Genomic DNA, 20,884 nt, shown 5'->3' with positions numbered 1-20,884 from the left:
TAGAGGTGTTTCTTTTTTATTAAAAACAACCACTTAATAGCCTTTACTATGTACTGAGCACTTGGTAAACATTAATGTATATAATTCTCACAACAGCCCTAGGGGGCAAATAGGATTAGTACTTTCATTTAATACATGAAGAAAGTAAGGCACAGAGAGGTAATTTGCTGAAGGTTACTTAGCTAGGATATGGAGATCTGATTTTTGAAAGCCAGATTCTGAACTCTCAGTCACTACTCTATGCTGTATTTTCTTCTTAGAGTGTATGGAATTACCCATGTGAAAATATTTGGAGTCTATCATTCTACAGTAACTTGTTGTGATTTATGCTCCCATTTCATTAGTCTTCCATTTACTGGGCAAAAATGTAGGTATTTCCTTTCCCTGAATTTGTGAAACTCCAACAAAGAGCATGCACATATAGGAAGTATCAAATTCTAAGTGTCCAATATATTTTTACATCACATCACATAACGTGACATATTATGCTATTGTGGAATGTCAAGCATTGGCATAATGTATCTCCTGAAAATGCAGAGTGACAGGTTGTCATTATAGTTGTTCCAAGTTTTTGTGATAATGGCGAACCCTGGAAAATTTCATTTTCTGGTTTTGCTGATTGCCAACACATTGACATTTCCCCTCTGTTTTCCCAGTGGGAAAGACAGAATTGAATTTAGCCAAACCTGATAATTTTCCTTAATGGAAATTTAAGGGACTAAGCCACATACATTTGTGTATGGGCTTCAGTCATTTGAAGAGAATTATTTTCCATCTCTATCCCTAGTATATAGAGGCAGATGAAATAATTTTTCATAGCAATGAATTGTATATGTAAACACCTACTGATAAAGATCATTCACATTATGAGCTAAGTGCATATAGTGCTTATATTTAGAACAGGATCCAGTGTATTATGGGAGATTTAGCAAGTGTACCTGTCATCTATCCACTAAATGCTGGTAGCAATGCACTCTCACTTCCCATCCCCCAATTTGTACAACCAAAAATGTTTCCAGACTTTACCAAAAAATTGCCTCTGGTTGATAATCATTGATTTAGAGCAATGATTAGTTGGTTGTTTTTGTAAACTCCTAAAATTCATACCTTTGCACATAATTTAAGACTTTAATTTTAAAGATTTTATTTATTCATTTGAGAGGGGGTAGGAGTGAGAGAGAGAAAGCATGAGCAGGAGATTGGGGGAGGAGCAGAGGGAGAGGGAGAAGCAGACTGCCTGATGAGCAGGGAGCCTGATGCTCAATCCCAGGACCCTGAGATCATGATCTGAACCAAAGGCAGATGCTCAACCAACTGAGCCACCCAGGCACCCTCGTATTTTAAGACATTTTGTTTGTTTGTTTTAGGATAATGTCTTATAGGCTTCAATGCCAAGTTTGCAGTTCCAAGCATATTATAGTAAAATAACTATTATGTCTTGCCTACTAGCATTATCTCTTACAAATAAAGTTAAACTGCATCACTGGCAGAACCTTTGAAACATGATGCATTTTTATTTCATTTTAAGGTCTACAAAAGTAATCTTTCTGCATATTGGTAAATAGAGGCAAATATAGAGTAATAATTACAGGGTCTTTTATTTATTTTTTTTAAAAGATTTATTTATTTATTCATTCAGAGAGAGCAAGAGATAGGCAGAGACACAGGCAGAGGGAGAAGTAGGCTCCATGCAGGAAGCCCGACGTGGGACTCGATCCAGGGTCTCTAGGATCACACCCCAGGCTGCAGGCGGCGCCAAACCGCTGTGCCACCGGGGCTGCCCTACAGGGTCTTTTAAATTCCATATTTACCTGTCCAAGTAATTCTTTTTTTTTTTAAGATTTTGTTTATTTATTAATGAGAGACACGGAGAGGGAGAGAGAGAGAGAGGCAGAGACATAGGCAGAGGGAGGAGCAGGCTCCATGTAAGGAGCCCGACGTGGGACTCGATCCTAGGTCTTCAGGATCAGGCCCTGGGCCGATGGCGGCGCTAAACCGCTGAGCCACCTGGGCTGCCCTGTCCCAGTAATTCTAAGGGAGGTTTTAACTTACCCATTTTATTATTCCTTTTCCTTCAAAGATTTATTTATTCATGAGAGAGAGAGAGAGAAAGGTAGAGACACAGGTAGAGGGAGAAGCAGGCTCTATGCAGGGAGCCTGATGTGGGACTCAATCCTGGATCCTGGGATCATGACCTGAGCCAAAGGCAGATGCTCAACCACTGAGCCACCCAGGCATCCTCGCATTTTATTAATTAATAAATGGAGACATGAAGAGTAGCTTTTATCCCTTCATTGTGAGTTGGATCAGAAAATACCACCATTCTGAGAATTTTAGGTTGAGTAAAATTTTCTTGCTGATTATTTATTTTTTTAATGACTCAGCAGTGGGGCTAGGGGCAGAGGAGGGGAAAAAGAGAGAAAGAAAGAGAGAGAGAGAGAGAGAGAATTTGAAGCAGACTCCATACTCAGCATGGAGCCCAGCACAGATCTTAATATCACAACCCTGACATTCTGACCTGAGCTGAATTCAAGAGTCAGACCTTCAACCAACTGAGTCACTCAGGCATCTCTTGTTGATTAAACTAAGTAAAGAAACTCTCTACTTGTGTATAAACTTTTTTCCTGTCCTTGAGAGTAGTGCTAAAGATGCATGCCCATTTCTTTCTTTTACTCTTCTATTTCTAAATCCATATACCACCATTTCCTATTTTGATGTCATTGGTTGGTTGTCTCAGGACCTCACGTGAACTGGACCATCTGTCTGTAGCCCCTCAAGTAAGCTGCCCTAATTATGTTACATCAGACAACTTGTGAAGCTCAGAATCCCATATTTCTAACCTTACATCTGATAAGCAGCATAAGCCATTTCCATTGCTATTCTCAGTCATCTGTCTTAAATAGATTCCCAGATATCTAGGTTCTTAAGCCTCTTCCAGTTTACTTTGTAGTCAAGACCCCAGAAATTAGTCTTCCAGAATATGGCTCTTCAAGCCAGACTCCTTAAGGTGATGGTGCCTGTATAACCTTGAAATGAAACCTCCTACACTGTGTAGTACTGTCCTCTCAGGGAGAGCCACTATTCATTAGCTTAAATTGTGAGCATTATGTTTCAGTAAAATAAATACATATTTTCCCTACAGTAATGACTTTTTTTCTCACTTTGTGAAAACTGCAGGGACCCTTGTTATCGAGAGATAATCGTATTCTAGCACTGCCACTTATTATGCTCAGTGAAAGTCCCAAGGATATGATTATCTCTTAATAACACTAAAGCCTGTTATGTATCATGTTGTATTGTTGTTTACTTTGAGTGCGTGGGGGGAACCCATTAGTGATCTCTGTGGTTGATATTATTCGTTGGGATAATGATAAAAGAATCAAATGACCATTTGTTTGCTTGTAGCTAGACAGCACAATAAGAAATGTATCCCATTTCCCACTTGAAAAATGTATTCAAATGTAATCTCTAGCATAGTATTAGTTTAATAACCTGGATGTTAATACTAAATTAATATCAAGCAAAGCTAAAGGAAAGTTAGGAAATAAACATGGATAATTTAATAACTCTGTGACCTTTGCCTCCCACAGAAAATTCAGGTTGGGTTTTAACTACGTGTGAAAGAAGTAAATACCTCTGAAAAAGAAGTACTCACTAATTCAGTGGTGGAAAATATCATCAATAACTTAAGTAGGATGGATGTAAGGAAAATGCCCCTAAATATAATGGTCTTCTAAAATATGGGCAGTTACTGAATTTTATCACTCTCACTTCATGCTTTCCTTTCATATTCAAAGAATGCAATAATTTTGGTTTCATTTATTAAATAACTGTTAGACACCAGATAGTTGTCATGAATTCTCTCATTTTATCTTTACTAGAGCTTGCAAACCTTGTAGGTAATACTGTTCCTGTTTTTTAGGTGGGGAAACTGAGACTGTAAGGAGTTAAGTAACTTGCTTAAGTTCATGTAGAAGGTAGATGGCAAAGCCTAACTTCAGATCTGAGTTCAGAGTCCATGTGTTATCTCCTGATTATTTAAAGTTATGATATGAAGGATAATTGCAGGACACTTACAGCCAGTGGTGATCTCACTTATGTTATTTGGTAGACACATATCTGACCCTAATGAAATGGAAAAAGTTGATTAAAGTGAGGAGACCATTATATTCTCTCTCCTAATCTTGCACTCAATGTCTGTGAGAACTGAAAGAATTAAGAATGCCTCATCTGCTTTTTTGTACATTTTAATTAGGACTATTTTCATACTCTTAATCATCACTTGCGAAGGATTTTGTTCTGAGTAAATATGCGACACACTTTTTACTTCTGAGTTATTTGGGGAGGGTCTAGATTAGGACTTTTTTGCTCTCTAGAGTAAAAATCATCCTTTATGACCCAGGCCTTGCCAGCTGCTGCCTCCTTCTTGTTGCATTTAGCCAAAAAGCTCTGCAGTCACTTGTGAATTTCTAGTTTCCTTGTATTGTAATAAAGCCAGTGCATTTCTGTTGACAACAACTGATGAGTTCAAAACTCCTGGACCTGTCATTCTGAACAGAGGATGATACATCCATATATTCATGCATTAATTTTTTGTCTGTTCCCACATGTGAGTTTTTGGACTTTATAATAAAAGAAACAACTAAACTTTAACCGTAATTTAAAGGTGTTAAAATAGCAGGTAAATGGTATGGATTTAACACTGGAAAATTAATAAATTTTTAGTAACTTTAAAAAATATTAAATATTTTGTGGATATTATAAACTGGGCACTGTCCTTTGCATGGATTATCTCATTCTGCCCTCACAAAAACAGTGTAAGGTAGATATATAATTATTAGCCTCATTTTATGCGTAAGGAAACTGAACTTAAAGGAAGTGAATGAAATGAAAGCTTTTTCTCATGTTCTTGTCCAGTGGAGGCTATTATTCCATTGCCTCTAATGGATGCATAGTTTCTTTCTCTATATAAAACAGCACAAAAGTAACCAAGAATAATGCATGTATCTTTACCCTTTTTCAAGGAATGGCATTGTGTATCTATCTACCTTATTCATCTCTGAGCATGCTGGCACATTTGAGATGGAAAGTTTTAACTAAATCAATTTCCCCCTGATAAGAATATGGCTGTTCAACATTTTTTCCAGTGGAGAATTTCTAATTATAAAATCAATAACTTCTCAATACCTATCTTGGCATCATTACAGATTTCCTTTTAAGACTAGTCAAGAAAATACATGGTAGAAATGGGTTTAATTTTTTAAAATTGCATATCCGTTCCTTAGTTTTAAATTTGAATCCATTCATTTACTCAGCACATATTTAAGGAAGACTTGTTTTAGATTAGTTGTAATAAGCTCTGCAACTTCAAACTGAAGAATAAGAAAAAAACAGATACATATTTTCCTACAATAAAAGATATATGTTTGTGTAGGAGGTGTGTTGTAAACACACTGTGATTTGTGTCATGCAGGAAACATGCTAAATGTAACAGGATGACAAGATTCATTACAATCATGAAATGCTATAGTTTTGTAAAGAGGATTATTTCAAGAATAATACTGTATGATTCTTTTAAAACATTGAAGTATAGTTTATAATATATTAGTTTCAAGTGTATAGCATAATGATTTGACAGTTTATACATTGCAGAATGATCACCATAAATGTATTTACCACCTGTCATCACAAAAAGTTATTTCAGTATTTTTGACTATATTCCCTAAGGTTTATTTTTCATCCCTATGATTTATGTATTTTATAACTGGAAGTTTAAACCTCTTAGTCCCCTTAACCTGTTTCACCTAATCCTCTGCCCCTCTCTCCTTTAGTAAACATCAAAACTGCAATATTACTTTACTCCAGTGAGAATGGCCATTATCAAAAAGACAAGAAATAACAGTTAAAAAAAATAAATTTTGGTGAGTGTATGGACAACAGGAAACCTTTGTGCCCTTTTGTTGGGAATGTCAATTGGTGCAGCCATTATGGAAAACAGTATGGAGTTTCCTCAATAAAGTAAAAAGAAAAGTACCATATGATCCAGTATTTTCACTTCTGAATATTTCCCTGAGGAAAATAAAAACACTGATTTGAAAAGACTTATGTGCTCCTATGTTTATTGCAGCATTATTTACAATAGCCAAGATATTGAAGCAACCAAAGTGCCGATCAACTGATGACTGGATAAGATGTGTATATATACACATGGAATATTACTTACATAAAGAAAGAAATCTTGCCATTTGTGACAACATGGATGAACTTAAAGGGTATTATACTAAGTGAAATATGTCAGATAAAGAAAAACAAATATATGATTTCATTTATATGTGGAATCAAAAAGAAAAAGGGAAACACTCAAATATAGAGAATAGTCTGTTATATTTTTACATTTTTTTGATGTTTGGGTGGTGGTAGCTGAGTAGAGTAGTAGCTTGAATTGTCAGCATATACCATGAAGTTAGGGATATTTTTTTTTCTAGTAAATATTTTTGGAATAAATAAATAAATGTAAATATAAAATCTGTTGGTCTATAATAGTAAAGAAACAACTGAGTATGAATCATATTTATGAACCAAGAGAATTCATATATGTAGGCTTTCTTGCAAATAGATAGTGTTCTGGGGTTATTTATATATATATATATATATATATATATATATATATATATAATTCATCCGTATGTTTTCCTCAATTTCTTTAGGCACATAGCTGGGACTTCATGTTACCCACAAAAAGCTTGCCTTTCAGTGGGTTCATTTCTTAAACAGCAACCTTTTAGTTGCAAGTTACAGAAATCTACACTAGTTCCACATAAAGAGAATGGCTGTTGAAAACATATGCCAGGCAAAATGATTATGACCTAAGAATAGAAAATTAGGGATCTCATTGGGACTTGTAAAGGCAGGAGATGTGGCTATTTGTCACCCTTCTTATCTTATTTTTAATATGGGATCAGGATTAAGGGTGTATGTTATCCCAACTTAGTTTTTTCAGAATGTCTGTTTCATTCTCTGATTGTCTTAGCAGACTAGTTTCTTTGACAATAATTCTACCTTTACTTGCGTTAAACTCTTCAGTGGTGCAGTTTAGAATCTCTGAGAGAGAATCCTGTCAGGCTTAATATGGGTCAAGCCTTCCTCCTTGTTCCATCACTCAGGACAATGAGATTTAATGACCTAATACTTAGGGCAGTCCTTTCCAGGAGCTATGGATGAGACAAGTTCTTTAAGGTACAGATGTTGATTCAGAGATCTTCTTGGGATCAGTCCCAGATATTCCTCCTTAACTTTTCCAACCCTTCCAACCTACCTTCCATTCTCTTGTTCTTTGCTCCATGACAGCTAACAAATCTGATAAATGTATTCATGTATTCAGGTAATTTCATTTGGCCAGTGTTCCCCCCTGGGAGCAATTCCAAAAATCAAAGGGATGAGTTTAATGCTAAATATTTTAGACAGTGGGAAAATATTTGGTAGTATGTAATGTTTTTCGGTTCTGACTTTGCTTTTTGTGTATATAATCCTTCTTCATGAAACTACTTATAAGAGAATCTTTTACCACTGTTACTATAATATTACTACTGGCGTGCCATATGCCAAGTAGAAAACTCAATACCTAAATGGCATTATGTTATTTAATTTTCAGTTTCTCACTGAGGTTGAATAATGCTGTTGTCCCCATTTTACAGGTGAGATTGAGGCTTATGTCAGTTAATGAATTGCTCAAGATCACAACGGCTAGTAAATAATTGAATCATTATCCCATGTCAGGCAGGACTCCCAGAACTTGTGCTTTTAAAAAAGAGGAACATGATGATTATTTAATGAATAAAATTAGAACGTAAGTTTTCATTTCATATCTATATCCTTCATTGGACAAATATTGTATTTACTTGCATTCTGTGAAGAATATATTTATGTACATATGTACATACGTGTGTGTGTGTGTGTGTGTGTGTGTGTCAGGTTAGTAATACTTGAAAAGAAAGAATGAAACCTTGACCAAAATTGTGGTTTTTGTTTTTTCAGGTTTATTATCATTTTTAACTGTTGTTACTGATGTGTAAGCTGGAGTTGCAAATGATGCCAATAGCTATAAACAGAGCTTTACCTTCTTATCAATGATTATCCTTAATGTAAGAAAAAGGGAAACAATGAGGTACACACTGAATTTTTGTAGCCAACTCACATACATAGAGCTGGTGACTGACCATAGTAAAATAAAACAAATGGTGATTTATTTATGATTCATTATTAACTTGAATATAGGTTTTTTTTTTTTTTTTTTAATTTTTATTTATTTATGATAGTCACAGAGAGAGAGAGAGAGAGGCAGAGACACAGGCAGAGGGAGAAGCAGGCTCCATGCACCGGGAGCCTGAGGTGGGATTCGATCCTGGGTCTCCAGGATCGCGCCCTGGGCCAAAGGCAGGCGCCAAACCGCTGCGCCACCCAGGGATCCCGAATATAGGTTTTTTGTTTATATCATAGGAAATACTTCCTTTCATTTGTCGTAATCATTCGTGGCATTTTATTTGGGGGGAATATATAAGAAAGCATATTAAAAAAAGATAAATTACATTTCTGGATATATTAACAATATAAAGCAGACATATTTGGTTCTTACCTTCTGACCATTATTGATATTAACTTAAAAGTAAAGGATGTTAAGTACTTAATATAGTGATGAATTATTAAGATACCCAGCAGGAGCTAGCATAATCTTAATAAGTGATAATGTATTTATTGCTAATCAGAAACATACAATATTTCTATCTTAATCAATTATACTTTATTTAAATGTAAATTAGACCAGGCTTGTATAATGATACTTCTGAGTGGCCAATCTATATATATCTACATAAAATGATATTTTTAATTATAAAAAATTATAAGGCAGTTATTTTGCTGAGAGGTAATCTACAATAGAAACTTGGTTAGAAGATACATATGCATAAACATGAAGATATGAATATATACAATTATTTTCAGTAATATTTTTTTTTTCTTAAAGGGAAACAGTATTGCTTAAGGAGAAAATATTCTCAGGCACAGAATTATTTTGCAATTAATTTTAACTTGGTGGCTTTAAGAGAAGATACAATACCATATTTATGGAAAGAGTATTTTGTTTTTGTTATTGTTACTCTCATTTTACATTTTCATATGTCTAGCAAAACCACCAGGAATTTCCTAGTTCATTGTTCACCTTTTCATTATTTTATAAGCTATTGTAATATATCTTCTTTAGAAATTCTCTTTTTTACTGAATCTGAATACCACAAAATATCACAGGCTCCTAGAGCCATTATACTAACAAAGAAAGGCTAGAGTGGTGAATTGACTTGTCAAAAGTCACATAGCTAGTGGGAGATAAATCAGAAAAGGAACTTGGCTTCCTGACTCCTAATCTGGGCAATTCTATCAAGCTGGAAATTCATACCAACCATATTTAATTTTCATTTCCTCCTAATTTAATTTTAGAATGGCAGTGGTTAAGTGGTAGCTACTCATAAGCTTATTTATACTTGAAAAATGTATTTATTTGTATATGTTTTATTTTTATTCTAGGGATCTTTGACATACAATACCTCCACAGCATGTGTTCCAAAGAACTGCCTTAAAAGGTAAGCTTCCCACAAGGGAAGATTATCTAAATTTCACTTTACTTTTGGCTAGCATCCTTAGTTTTTATGGAAACATTGAGCCATTTCCCTATAGAGCGATACATGAGATAATTTTAATGTTTTTCTGAAGGTTGAAATTAATGAAGATAGTAAAATCATGTAAAGTTTTAAATTAACAATATAAAATTAAGACCCTTCCCAAGCCTTGCTGGAAAAGATAGTTGTAGTAGCTTTCCTGTGTCTTAGATTAATTTTATAACCCAAAAACTTCTGATTTTGGCATCATGGAAAGAGTATTAGGACTAAAAGTAAAGGTTGTTGCACTTCTGTCAAATGGTTTTATAGGAAAGGACATTTAATCCATCAAATGAATACAAATATTAAGTTACTAAGCCCTAAAAATATTCAGGTCTTAAAATTGAAGCCTTTTAGGGATACAAGCAGTGTAACTTATGATCTATGATATATGCACATTTTTCCTTCGTAAAATATTCAGATCCAAAAAAGGTAAAATATCTGTTTTTATTTCCTAAGCCTGCTGTAACACAGAACCATGAACTGGGAGGCTTAAAAGAGGAGAAATTTATTTTTGTTACAGTTCTGTAGTTTGGAAGTGTGAAATCGAAGTATAGGCAGGCTCATACTCCCTGAAGGCCATGAGGGAGGGATCCATCCTTGATTCTTCTAGTTTCTTATAATTGGCAACATTTTTGGTGTTCCTTGGCATGTAATGGCTGCACTCACATCCCTCTCTGTCTTCACATAGACTTCTCCCCTGTGTGCCTTTGTTCAAATTTGTATTTGTGGTAAGGACACCAGTCATTGGATTGAGGGCCCACTCTAATCCAGTGCAACCTTATCTCAACTTGCTAATGTCTGCAAGGACATTTTTCCAAATAAGGTTGTGTTCACAGGTTCTACGGTTTAGGATTTAAACATATCTTTATAGACATAGTTCACCTATAATAGTATATATCCCCTAAAAGTGACATCAGTGATGTTAAAATTATTATATTTAACTAGGAATTCATGAGGAGGGAAAACACTAACAGGTTTGGTGGTGGAAGGGGTCTCATTCCAATGATGAGTAAAATGAAATGCCAACTCATTTTAAAAGTTGTGCTAATTAGTCTTGATGGACAACTTATCTCCCAAGGAGATAAAAATGAAAAACATAGTCATTCAGAACAGAGATTAATGACATTGGGTAAATATATTAGCATGTGATTTTGACTCTGAGGGGAAGATTATTTTTAACAACCTTAATTGTAAAAAAATTAGAAAAAATTATTTTCCTTGATTCCTTAGATGTTTTTCCAAAGCCAAGAATCAAGTAAGGTATTTTTTTTTTTTTATCAATTTGCTATGGCTCTATAACAAACCACTCCCAGATTCTGTGGCTAAAAACAGTAACTGTTACTTCTCATGAATCTATTAGGTAAGCTATTTGGGTCATCTGTTGTGGAACCCAGTTTTGACAGCGTGTGTTAGTGTTATGAAGTCTGATTGTAGATAAATTTGGAGGAGCCTCTGCCTGAATAATCTCTAATCCTAGAAGGAGCCAGGCTTTTTCTCATGGTGATGACTATTGTACTGTATTGTATTGAGTGTTATCAAACTTGCTATTAGTTTCTATTTAAATTTCCACGGACTTGTCTACCTACAGTCCATCCCAGACAAAGTAGCTGAAGTGATCCTCTTAAATCATTTCCTAAATCTAATCAGATTATCATAACCACCTATACATCTTTCAGTGTTCCTTGTTTTCCTTGAATCAACTCCAGCTATTTGACATGGCTTTAGAAGGTTCTTATTATTTGGCCATTGCTTACCCCTCTTCCTTCATTTCTCACCAACCCCTTTTCCTGAATAGGTTGAATTTTAAAAAATTGTTTAAATATGACATTTTTCTCTTGCTTTTCTTCATTCTTTTCCTGCTTTCAGAAATATTTTGTTCTTCTCACCCTGCACCCTTCTCCCATCTTTCATCAACTCTTTTTATTGCTAACTAAAATCTTACTGTTTGAGGAAGGCTTCTGTGTTTTTTCTTCTCTAGATTTAGGCTTTCCTTCAGTGCCAATAGCAACATGAACAACATGAATATCACATTGTACGATAATTGCTTGTTTGATTAGCTAGCTTTCCTATTTTGGACCCTACTCAGCCACTGATAATATCTTTTTTCTACATCATGGCATTCAATCCTCAGTAATTATCCATGGAAAGAATGGAGTACATAATGACATCTTTTGTGTTCCAATTCTGCTGTCTTTAAAAGTTTAAGATATTGACATCATATTCAATGGCAAAAAGCTGAGAGCTTTACCCTTAAGATTAGAATCAAGAATGCAAACTCTTGCTACTGAACTTCAGCATAGTATTTAAAATTCTAGCCAGAACAATTAGACAAGAAAAATAAATGAAAGGCATTTAATTGGAAAGGAAGACATAAAACTATCACTAGTTACAGATGCCGTGATTTTATATGTAGAAAACCATAAAGAGTCCACCAGGGCAGCCCAGGTGGCTCAGCAGTTTAGCACCACCTTCCACCCAGGGCGTGATCCTGGAGACCTGGGATCAAGTCCCACATTGGGCTCCCTGCATGGAGCCTGCTTCTCCCTCTGCCAGTGTCTCTGCTTCTCTCTCTCTCTCTCTCTCTTTCTCTCTCTCTCTCTGTGTCTCTCATAAATAAATTAATTAAATCTTAAAAAAAAAGAGTCCACCAAGACACTGAGAATAAATGGATTCAGTAAAGTTGCAAGGCACAAAAACAATATACAAAAATATGTTGCATCTTTATACACTAACAATGAACTATCATACAGAAGTTAAAAAAATAGTCACCTTTGCAGTTGCATCAAAATGAATAAAATACCAAAAAAAAAAAAAAGAATAAAACACCTAGGAATATATTTAATCACAGAAATGAAAGACTTATACACTGAAAACAGGAATAATTAATGTTGTTAAATGTCTATACCTCCCAGAGCAATATACTTACTTACTTACTTACTTACTTACTTACTTACTTATTTATTTATTTTTATTTTTATTTTTATTTTTTTAGATTTTATTTATTTATTCATGAGAGACACACAGAGAGAGGCAGAGACACAAGGCAGAGGGAGAAGCAGGCTCCATGCAGGGAGCCTGATGTGGGACTTGATCCCAGGTCTCCAGGATCATGCCCTGGGCTGAAGGCAGTGCTCTACCGCTGAGCCACCCGGGCTGCCCGCAATATACATATTTAATACAATTCTTATCAAAATTCTAATGGCATTTTTTTCAGAAATAGAACAACAAAAAAATAAAGTTTGTATGGGACCACAGAAGATCCTGACTAGTCAAAGATATCCTGAGAAGAAAGGAACGTAGCTGGAGGAATCACTTTCCCTGATTTCAGACTATACTATAAAACTACAGGAATCAAAATACTTTGATGCCAATAAAAGCAGACAAATAGATCAGTGGAACAGAATAAAGGGCCCAGAAATAAGCCTCCATGCATGTATGGTCAATTTATGACAAAGGGGGCAAGAAAGGACAGTCTCTTTAGTAAATAGTATTGGGAAGATTAAGCAACCACATACCAAAGAATGAAGTTAAAACACTATGCTACATTAAATACAAAACTTAATTCAAGATGGATTAAAGACTTGAATATAAGACCAGAAACTATGGAACTACTAGAATAAAACATAGATAGTAAGATCCTTCACTTTGTTCTTAGCAGCATCGTTTTGGAAATTACTTCCGAAGCAATAGTAACAAAAACAAAATAAACTACTGGGGCTACATCAAACTAAAAGGTTTCAGCCAGCAGAAAAAACAACAAATAAAATGAAAAGGTAACATACATTTGCAAATCATACATCTGATAAGGGTTAATATCTAAAACATATAAAGATTCTACATAATATAATGTAAAAAATATAACCCAGATAAAATGTGGGCCGAGGATCTGAATAGACATTTTTCCCAAGAGGGCATGCAGATGGCCAACAGGCACCTGAAAAGGTGTTCAACATCACTTGTTACCAGGGAAATGCGAATCAAAATGAAAATGAGATATCACTTCAGACTTGTCAGAAGGGTTAAAATCAAAAAGACAATAAAAAGCATTGGCAAGGATGTGGAAAAAGGGGAACCCTCATGCACTGTTGATGGGAGTGTAAATTGGTACAGCCACTGTGAAAGACAGTATGGAAATTTCTCAAAAATGAAAAAACTATATGATCCAGCAATTTCACTTCTGGGTATTTATAAACAAAAACAAAAACAAAAACAAAAGATACTAATTTGAAAATTAGTTGATTGCAACATTATTTACAATAGTCAAGATAGGCTAAATAGCCATTAATGGATGAATGGATAAAGATGTGTGGCATGTATGTGTACATATATACATACACACACAATTGTAATTAAACGCAGCTGAAATCTTGCCATTCGTGGCATCATGTATGACCTAGAGGTATTATGCTCAGTGAAATAAGTCAATAAAAGAAAGACAAATACTGTATGATTTCACTTAGAGCAGGAATCCAAAAAACAAAACAAATGAACAATCAAACCCAAACCAAACTCATACATATAGAGAATAGATTGGTAGTTGCCAGAAGGGAGGGGGACTTGAGGGAAGGCCAACTAAGTAAAGAAGATCAAGATGTACAAGCTTCCAGTTCCAGAGGCATCTGGGTGGCTCAGTTGGTTGACCATCTGACTCTTGGTTTGGTTCAGGTCCTGGTCTTGGGGTCATGATCTCAGGGTCTTGAGAATCAGGCCTTGAGTCCAGCCCTGCCTCTGACTCCACACTTAGCAGGGAGTCTGCTGGAGATTCTCTCTCCACCCACCTCTACACCCACCCCCCCACCACTCACTCATGTGCATGCTTTCTCTTTCTCTAAAATTAAATGGATAAATCTTAAACAACAAACAAAAAATAAGCTTCCAGTTATAAAAATAAGTCATGGGGATATAATATACAGCACAGTGACAATAGTCAATAATATTGAATTGTAAATTTGAATAAGAAAATAAATCTAAAAGTTCTCATCACAAACAAAATGTAACTTTGTATGATGACAGATGTTAAATAGACTTAATGTGAACATTTTACAATGTATACAAATGTTGAATCATTACCTTGTACACCCAAAACTAATAAAAATGTATCTCAATTATACTTCAATAAATACAGTTGTTGGACATTTCCAGAATCAAGATGGAAAGGCAGGAAAAGATCAGCTTCTTTCAAATTGTAATCATGTCCTTTTGGTTGTCCTTAAGGATGGCCTTGGCACCACCTCTAGGTACTATAGCCTTTTGTCTTTCACCACAGGTTGTGAAGGTGGTAGCTTATGGATTAAAACAGCCTCAAAACACAGTTATTTTAGTTCATGTATTTCTTCATCTTTTTTTTCCTTTTAATTCCAAACAGATAAATTTTAAATTGTTGCCAATGTTTGAAAATTCAATTTCAGATATAATGATGATTTACAGATTCTCTTATAGAAGAAATCAGAGTATCTTCCTACTCCAGGCTTGTACTCTTTGATGGCAGAAGGGCTTTCCTGGGCAGCAGCTGCCTTCCTCTTGCTTCTCTAGTTTACCATGCCACTTCATTTGCTACCTATTTGGCCCTGACATGCCCTTGAGTTCAGTAACCTCAGCTGCACAAAGACTTCTGGATTGATGGAATGTGGAAGCTTAGCTCAGCTTTTGAAAGTCTGTCTCTGGTGAACCAAAGATCCTAGGTCCAGCGGCTGAATGGGCCATTTAGTTGTTCCTGTCATATATCTATCAACAAAGTGAAAATAATTTTGGCTTTGTGCTCAGAACCCTGTGCTTTAAATTCTTACTTTAATGTTGGAGCAGGTAAACTAGACTTCTCTGAGACTCCTTTTTCCGGTCAGCAAAATGGAAACTGTAATATTCTTCAAGGACTTACAGCATGTAAATTGGTTTTGTTAACACCACAACAGTCTAATGAACACACAGACAATGGAAGAAAATAATTAAATTCTTTTTCTCTATATTGGCATAAGTAATTTTCATCTTTTGTGAGATATTAGTCAATTAAAAATAAATTAGGAAAATTAAGTACTGATACATGCTACAACATGGAAAGATTGTGAAAATACTATAAGAAGCCAGACACAAAAGTCCACATATATGATTTCATTTATATGAAATGTCCAGAATAGGCAAAACTATAGAGATAGAAAGTGTAATAGTTGTTTCCAGGGACTAAGGACAGAGAAGAACATGGGGGTACTGCTAATGAGCATAGAGTTACTTTTTTGAAATGATATATTATCAAATTAAATAGTGGTGATAGCTGCACAACCTTGTGAATATACTAAAAACCACTGAATTGTACAGTGAATGGTGAATTTTATACATGAAGTAATATATAGTATATAATATATAGTAATAGATTATGAAATGCATTTTTCCTAAAAAGATAGAATTTCTCCCTCAGATACAGTTACTAAGCAGACTTCAGATACAATATAAGCAGACTCCTTAGGTTGTCATTCAAATCAATATGTACCATCTTTCTAAAAGTCCTGACACATCCTCCAAGGCCAAAGACGAAGTCAGGTTTCTAATTCTAAAGATTCATGGTTTAATACAAAGGTTATGAGTGATGGAGGCAAACAGAATTGGGTAAACATTTAAAATTTTTCAATTTTTATCTCTGTAAGCCTCAGATTCCTCAAACTACAAAGTAAGGGCACTAATAGTCATTTTGTTGGGCAATTGCAAGAGTCACGAAGAACAAATGTCGAGTACTGATCATAGTGTCAGTTATAAAACAGGCCCTCTATAATTTATACTTTTTAAATGAATGTAACTTGGCTATAAATTTTAGGCTACAACATTATATTATTGGCAGCCCAGCTGTCCCAAGGTTGGTTTTTCTTGTGCTAGTGTCTTGACCAGAAAGAGAAGAATGGTTAGAATATCTGCTAGCACTTAATGAATTTAATCAGCCCTCAGGGACTTTTGATAAGCAGGGAAATATTTAGCAGAGAAACATGATTTTTATTCCTGCTATGTTTCTCTTGATAGTCCACAAAGCCTTCCCTAGCAAAAGTAACATTACCTGCGCTGAGAGAAATGTATTAACATACCATGAGGGTAATGTTAGAATGAAAAGAACACATCCCTATGGCCTTACATTAAAATGTTTCTGTGTGCGTATGGTTCTGAATACAATTTAAATTGCTACCAAGAAAATAAATCACTGCTTGAAAATGTAAAATTCGATTGTCTTTCAATTTCTATTATTTATGATTTTTTTCCTTTCGAACATGGAGTGTTCTTTTTTTAACTTTGGCTTTCTCTTTGGAAATTGAAATTAAAATCATAGTCTAGGAATATAGAAGATGATTGAGTTATTCAGTGTAGCATATTATAGATTATAACACTAAGCAGGAACTTCTCATCTTTTTTTAAAAGATTTTTAAAAATTTATTTGAGAGAGAAACAGAGAGCACGAGCTGGGGAAGAGGCAGAGGAAGGAGTAGTAGCAGACTCCCTGCTGAGCAGGGGGCTGATCCAGGACCCTGGGATTATGGCCTGAGCCAAACGCAGATGCTTAACTGACTGAGCCATCCAGGTACCCCAGAAACTTTTTACTATGAAAAATGTGGCTGTATGAATTGCTCCATTTGATACAATTGCTGTTGTATCCTTTCTTTATGGATAACAGGAAGGGTTATGCTATGGGGAATGATCAAAATAACAGGAGAATTTGGGGCCATTTGTTTTTTTTTTTTCAACAAGGATATATATAGGGACCTAATTATATGTCAGAAACTATATTAAGTTCTGATGATAGGGTGGCAAATAAAATATATGTGTACCTTCAGCTTTTGAGTTTGATAGGTCATAGGTATGGCAGATGCTAAACAAGTAATGAAAAATACTGACTGTGTTAGGTGTTGTGAGGAAAATGAAGAGAATGCAATGATAAATAGGTTATTGAATAAATGAAAGGATGTTCATGAAAGAAATTGAAGATGCTGACACAAATGGAAAGATATTCCATGCTCATAGGTGGAAAAATTGATATTGTTAAAATGCCTACATTATCCAAAGCAGTCTACAGATTTAATGCAACCCCTATCAAAATTCCTATAGCATTTTTCACAGAGCTAGAACAAACAACTCTAAAATTTGTATGGAACCACAAAAGACCCCAAATAGCCAAAGCAATCTTGAAAAATAAAAGCAAAGCTGGAGGCATCACAATTTTGGACTTCAAGGTATATTACAAAGCAGTAGTAATCAAAACAGTATGGTACTGGCACAAAAATAGAAACATAGATCAATGGAATAGAATAGAAAACCTAGAAATAAACCCGCATTTATATGCTCAATTGATCTTCAACAAAGCAGGAAAGAATAGCCACTGGGAAAAAAGTAGTGTCTTCAACAAATGATGTTGGGAAAACTGACAGCTACATTCAAAAGAATGAAACTGGACCATTTTCAGACACTGTTCACAAAAACTCAAAATGTATTAAAGGCCTAAATGTGAGACCTGAAGCCATAAAACTCCTAGAAGAAAACACAGGCAGTAATTTCTTTGACATTTAGCAGCATTGCTCTCCATATGTCTCCTCAGACGAGGGAAACAAAAACAAAAATAAACTATTGCTATTACACCAAATAAAAAAGCTTTTGCACAGTGAAGGAAACCATCAACTAAACCCAAAGACAACCTACTTAATGGGAGAAGATATGTGCAATTGTTATACCTGATAAGGAGTTAATTTCCAAAATATACAAAGTATTCATGCAACTCAACACTAAAACAACAAATAATACAATTAAAAATGAGCAGAGGATACAAATAGACATTTTTCCCTCTGGAAAAAAAAGGGCATACAGCTGGCCAACAGGCACATGAAAAAGATACTCTGTATCACTAATCATTAGACAAGTGCAAATCAAAATCATAAGATATCACCTGACACATGTCAGAATGGTTAGAATAAAAAATACAAGAAATAACAAGTGTTGGTGAGGATATGAAGAAAAAGGAAACTTCATACACCATTGGTAAGAATGTGAAGTCCTGCAGCCACTACAAAAAAGAGTATGAGGTTTCCTCAAAACATTAAAAATAGAAATAACATAGGATCTAGTTATTCCACTGCTGAGTATTTACCAAAAGAAAACAAAAACACTAATTTGAATATATATATGCACCCCCCCTGCTTATTGCAGCATTATTTACAGTAGCCAAGATATGGAAGCAACCCAGTTATCCATCAATAGATAAAGAAGATGTACACACACACATACACACACACACACACACACACATGTGCTGGAATATTACTCAGCCAGAGAAAAGAATGGTGTCTTGACATTTACAACATCAAGAGTGGACTTGGTATACTAAGTGAAGTAAGTCTGAGAAAGACAAATACCATATAATTTATCTTATATGTGCTATCTATAACAAAACAAGTGAAGAAAGAAGTAAGGTAGAATCAAACCAATAAATTCAGAGAATAAACTAATGGTTGCCAGAAGGGAAACCAGTAGAGGAGATGGACAAATGATTGTGGGGTACTGGGAGACATGGGCTTCTAGTAATGGGCTGAATAAGCCCTTCTATAAAAGGTGCAGCATTGGGAATATAGTCAATGGTATTGTAATAACGTTGTATTGCTACGGAGGGTAGCTACATTTGTGGTGAGTATAACGTAATGTAGAGGCTTGTCCAGTCACTATTTTGTACTCCTCAAACTAATGTAACATTATGTGCCAACTGCACTTCAATAGAAATAAATAAAGTGAGAAAAAAACATGCACAGATTATAGTTCTGCATCACTACTAATGTTTCGTGTGAACATGGGGAAGCTAATTTGATGATTGAATATCAGATTTTTCTGTTTTCTTTTTTGGGTTTTTGTTTTGCTTTGTTTGGTGAGTTGACTTTGTGATCATTATGTACTTTTCTCTTTTCCTGTTGTTCTCAGTAATACTTTTGGGTATAATATTTATTTTATATGATTTTAACATTACCATACCTCCTATAGCTGCTTTATTTAAATTACCATTTGCCTGGGATTTCTCTTCTACTTTGTTTTTTAACCCTTACGTGTCATTTTAGGTGCGTCTCCTGTTAATAACATACAGCTGTATTTTTCTGTTTGATTTTTTTTCTACTTTTATCAAGGGAGTTGAATTTTTGTATTTATTTTTAATATCAAAGTATTTTAATATTTTTCTACCATTTTATATTTCTACCATTTCTTTTTGTTTTTGCCTGTTTCTTCTTTCTCACCTTTTCATGGACTGTTTTTCATAATTCCACTATTCCTTCCTATTTTTTATAATTTTTCACTCTATTTCTGTTTTTTTTCTTTTTTCTTTTTTTAAGGATATTTATTTACATTTTTTAAATTTAAGTTCAATTTCCCAACATATAGAAAACACTCACTGCTCATCCCAAAAAGTGCCCTCCTCAGTGCCCATCACTCAGTTATCCCATCCCAACACCCTCCTCCTTCCACAGCCCTTTGTTTCACAGAGTAAGGAGTCTCTCATGGTTTGTCTCCCTCTCTAATTTTTCCCACTCAGTTCCCCTCCTTTCCCCTATAATTCCTTTCACTATTTCTTATATTCCATGTATGAGTGAAACCATATGATGATTGTCCTTCTCCAATTGACTTATTTCACTCAGCATAACATACTCTGGTTCCAACCATGTCAGAGTAAACGGTGGGTATTCGTCTCTTCTGATGGCTCAATAATCCATTGTGTGTGTGAATATATATATATTCACACACACCACATCTTATTTATCCATTCATCTGTCAAAGTACATTATGGCTCCTTATGCAGTTTGTCTGTTGAGGACATTGCTGCTATGAATATTGGGGTGCATATGTCTTGGTGTTTCACTACATCTGTATCTTTGGGGTAAATCCCCAGCAGTGCAATTGCTGGGTTGTAGAGCAGTTCTCTTTTTAACTCTTTGAGGAACCTCCACACAGTTTTCCACAGTGGCTGTACCAGGTCGCATTCCCTCCAACAGTGCAAGAGGGTTCCCCTTTCTCCACATCCTCTCCAACATTTGTTATTTCCTGTCTTGTTAATTTTCACTTTTCTCACTGGTGAGAGATGGTAACTCTCATTGTGGTTTTGATTTGTACATCCCTGATGACAAGTGATGTGGAGCATTTTCTCATGTGCTTATTGGTCTCTTTGTGAAACCTTG

General features: G+C 35.0%; 1 protein-coding gene across 12 annotated transcripts in view; it reads left to right on the top strand.

The window, feature by feature from the left end:
• CNTN4 (contactin 4) overlaps positions 1–20,884 on the top strand; it is a 916,127-nt gene that overhangs the window by 224,721 nt on the left and 670,522 nt on the right. For all 12 annotated transcript variants that reach the window (XM_038565823.1, XM_038565822.1, XM_038565816.1 and 9 more), the window contains one exon: positions 9,577–9,632. The gene's annotated coding sequence lies outside the window, so the exon portion shown is untranslated. The remainder of the gene's footprint in view (positions 1–9,576; positions 9,633–20,884) is intronic.

This window comes from Canis lupus, chromosome 20 (genome assembly GCF_011100685.1).
Source record: "Canis lupus familiaris isolate Mischka breed German Shepherd chromosome 20, alternate assembly UU_Cfam_GSD_1.0, whole genome shotgun sequence".
In the NCBI taxonomy this organism is placed as follows: Eukaryota; Metazoa; Chordata; class Mammalia; order Carnivora; family Canidae; genus Canis; species Canis lupus.
This window is presented reverse-complemented; position numbering and strand designations above follow the sequence as displayed.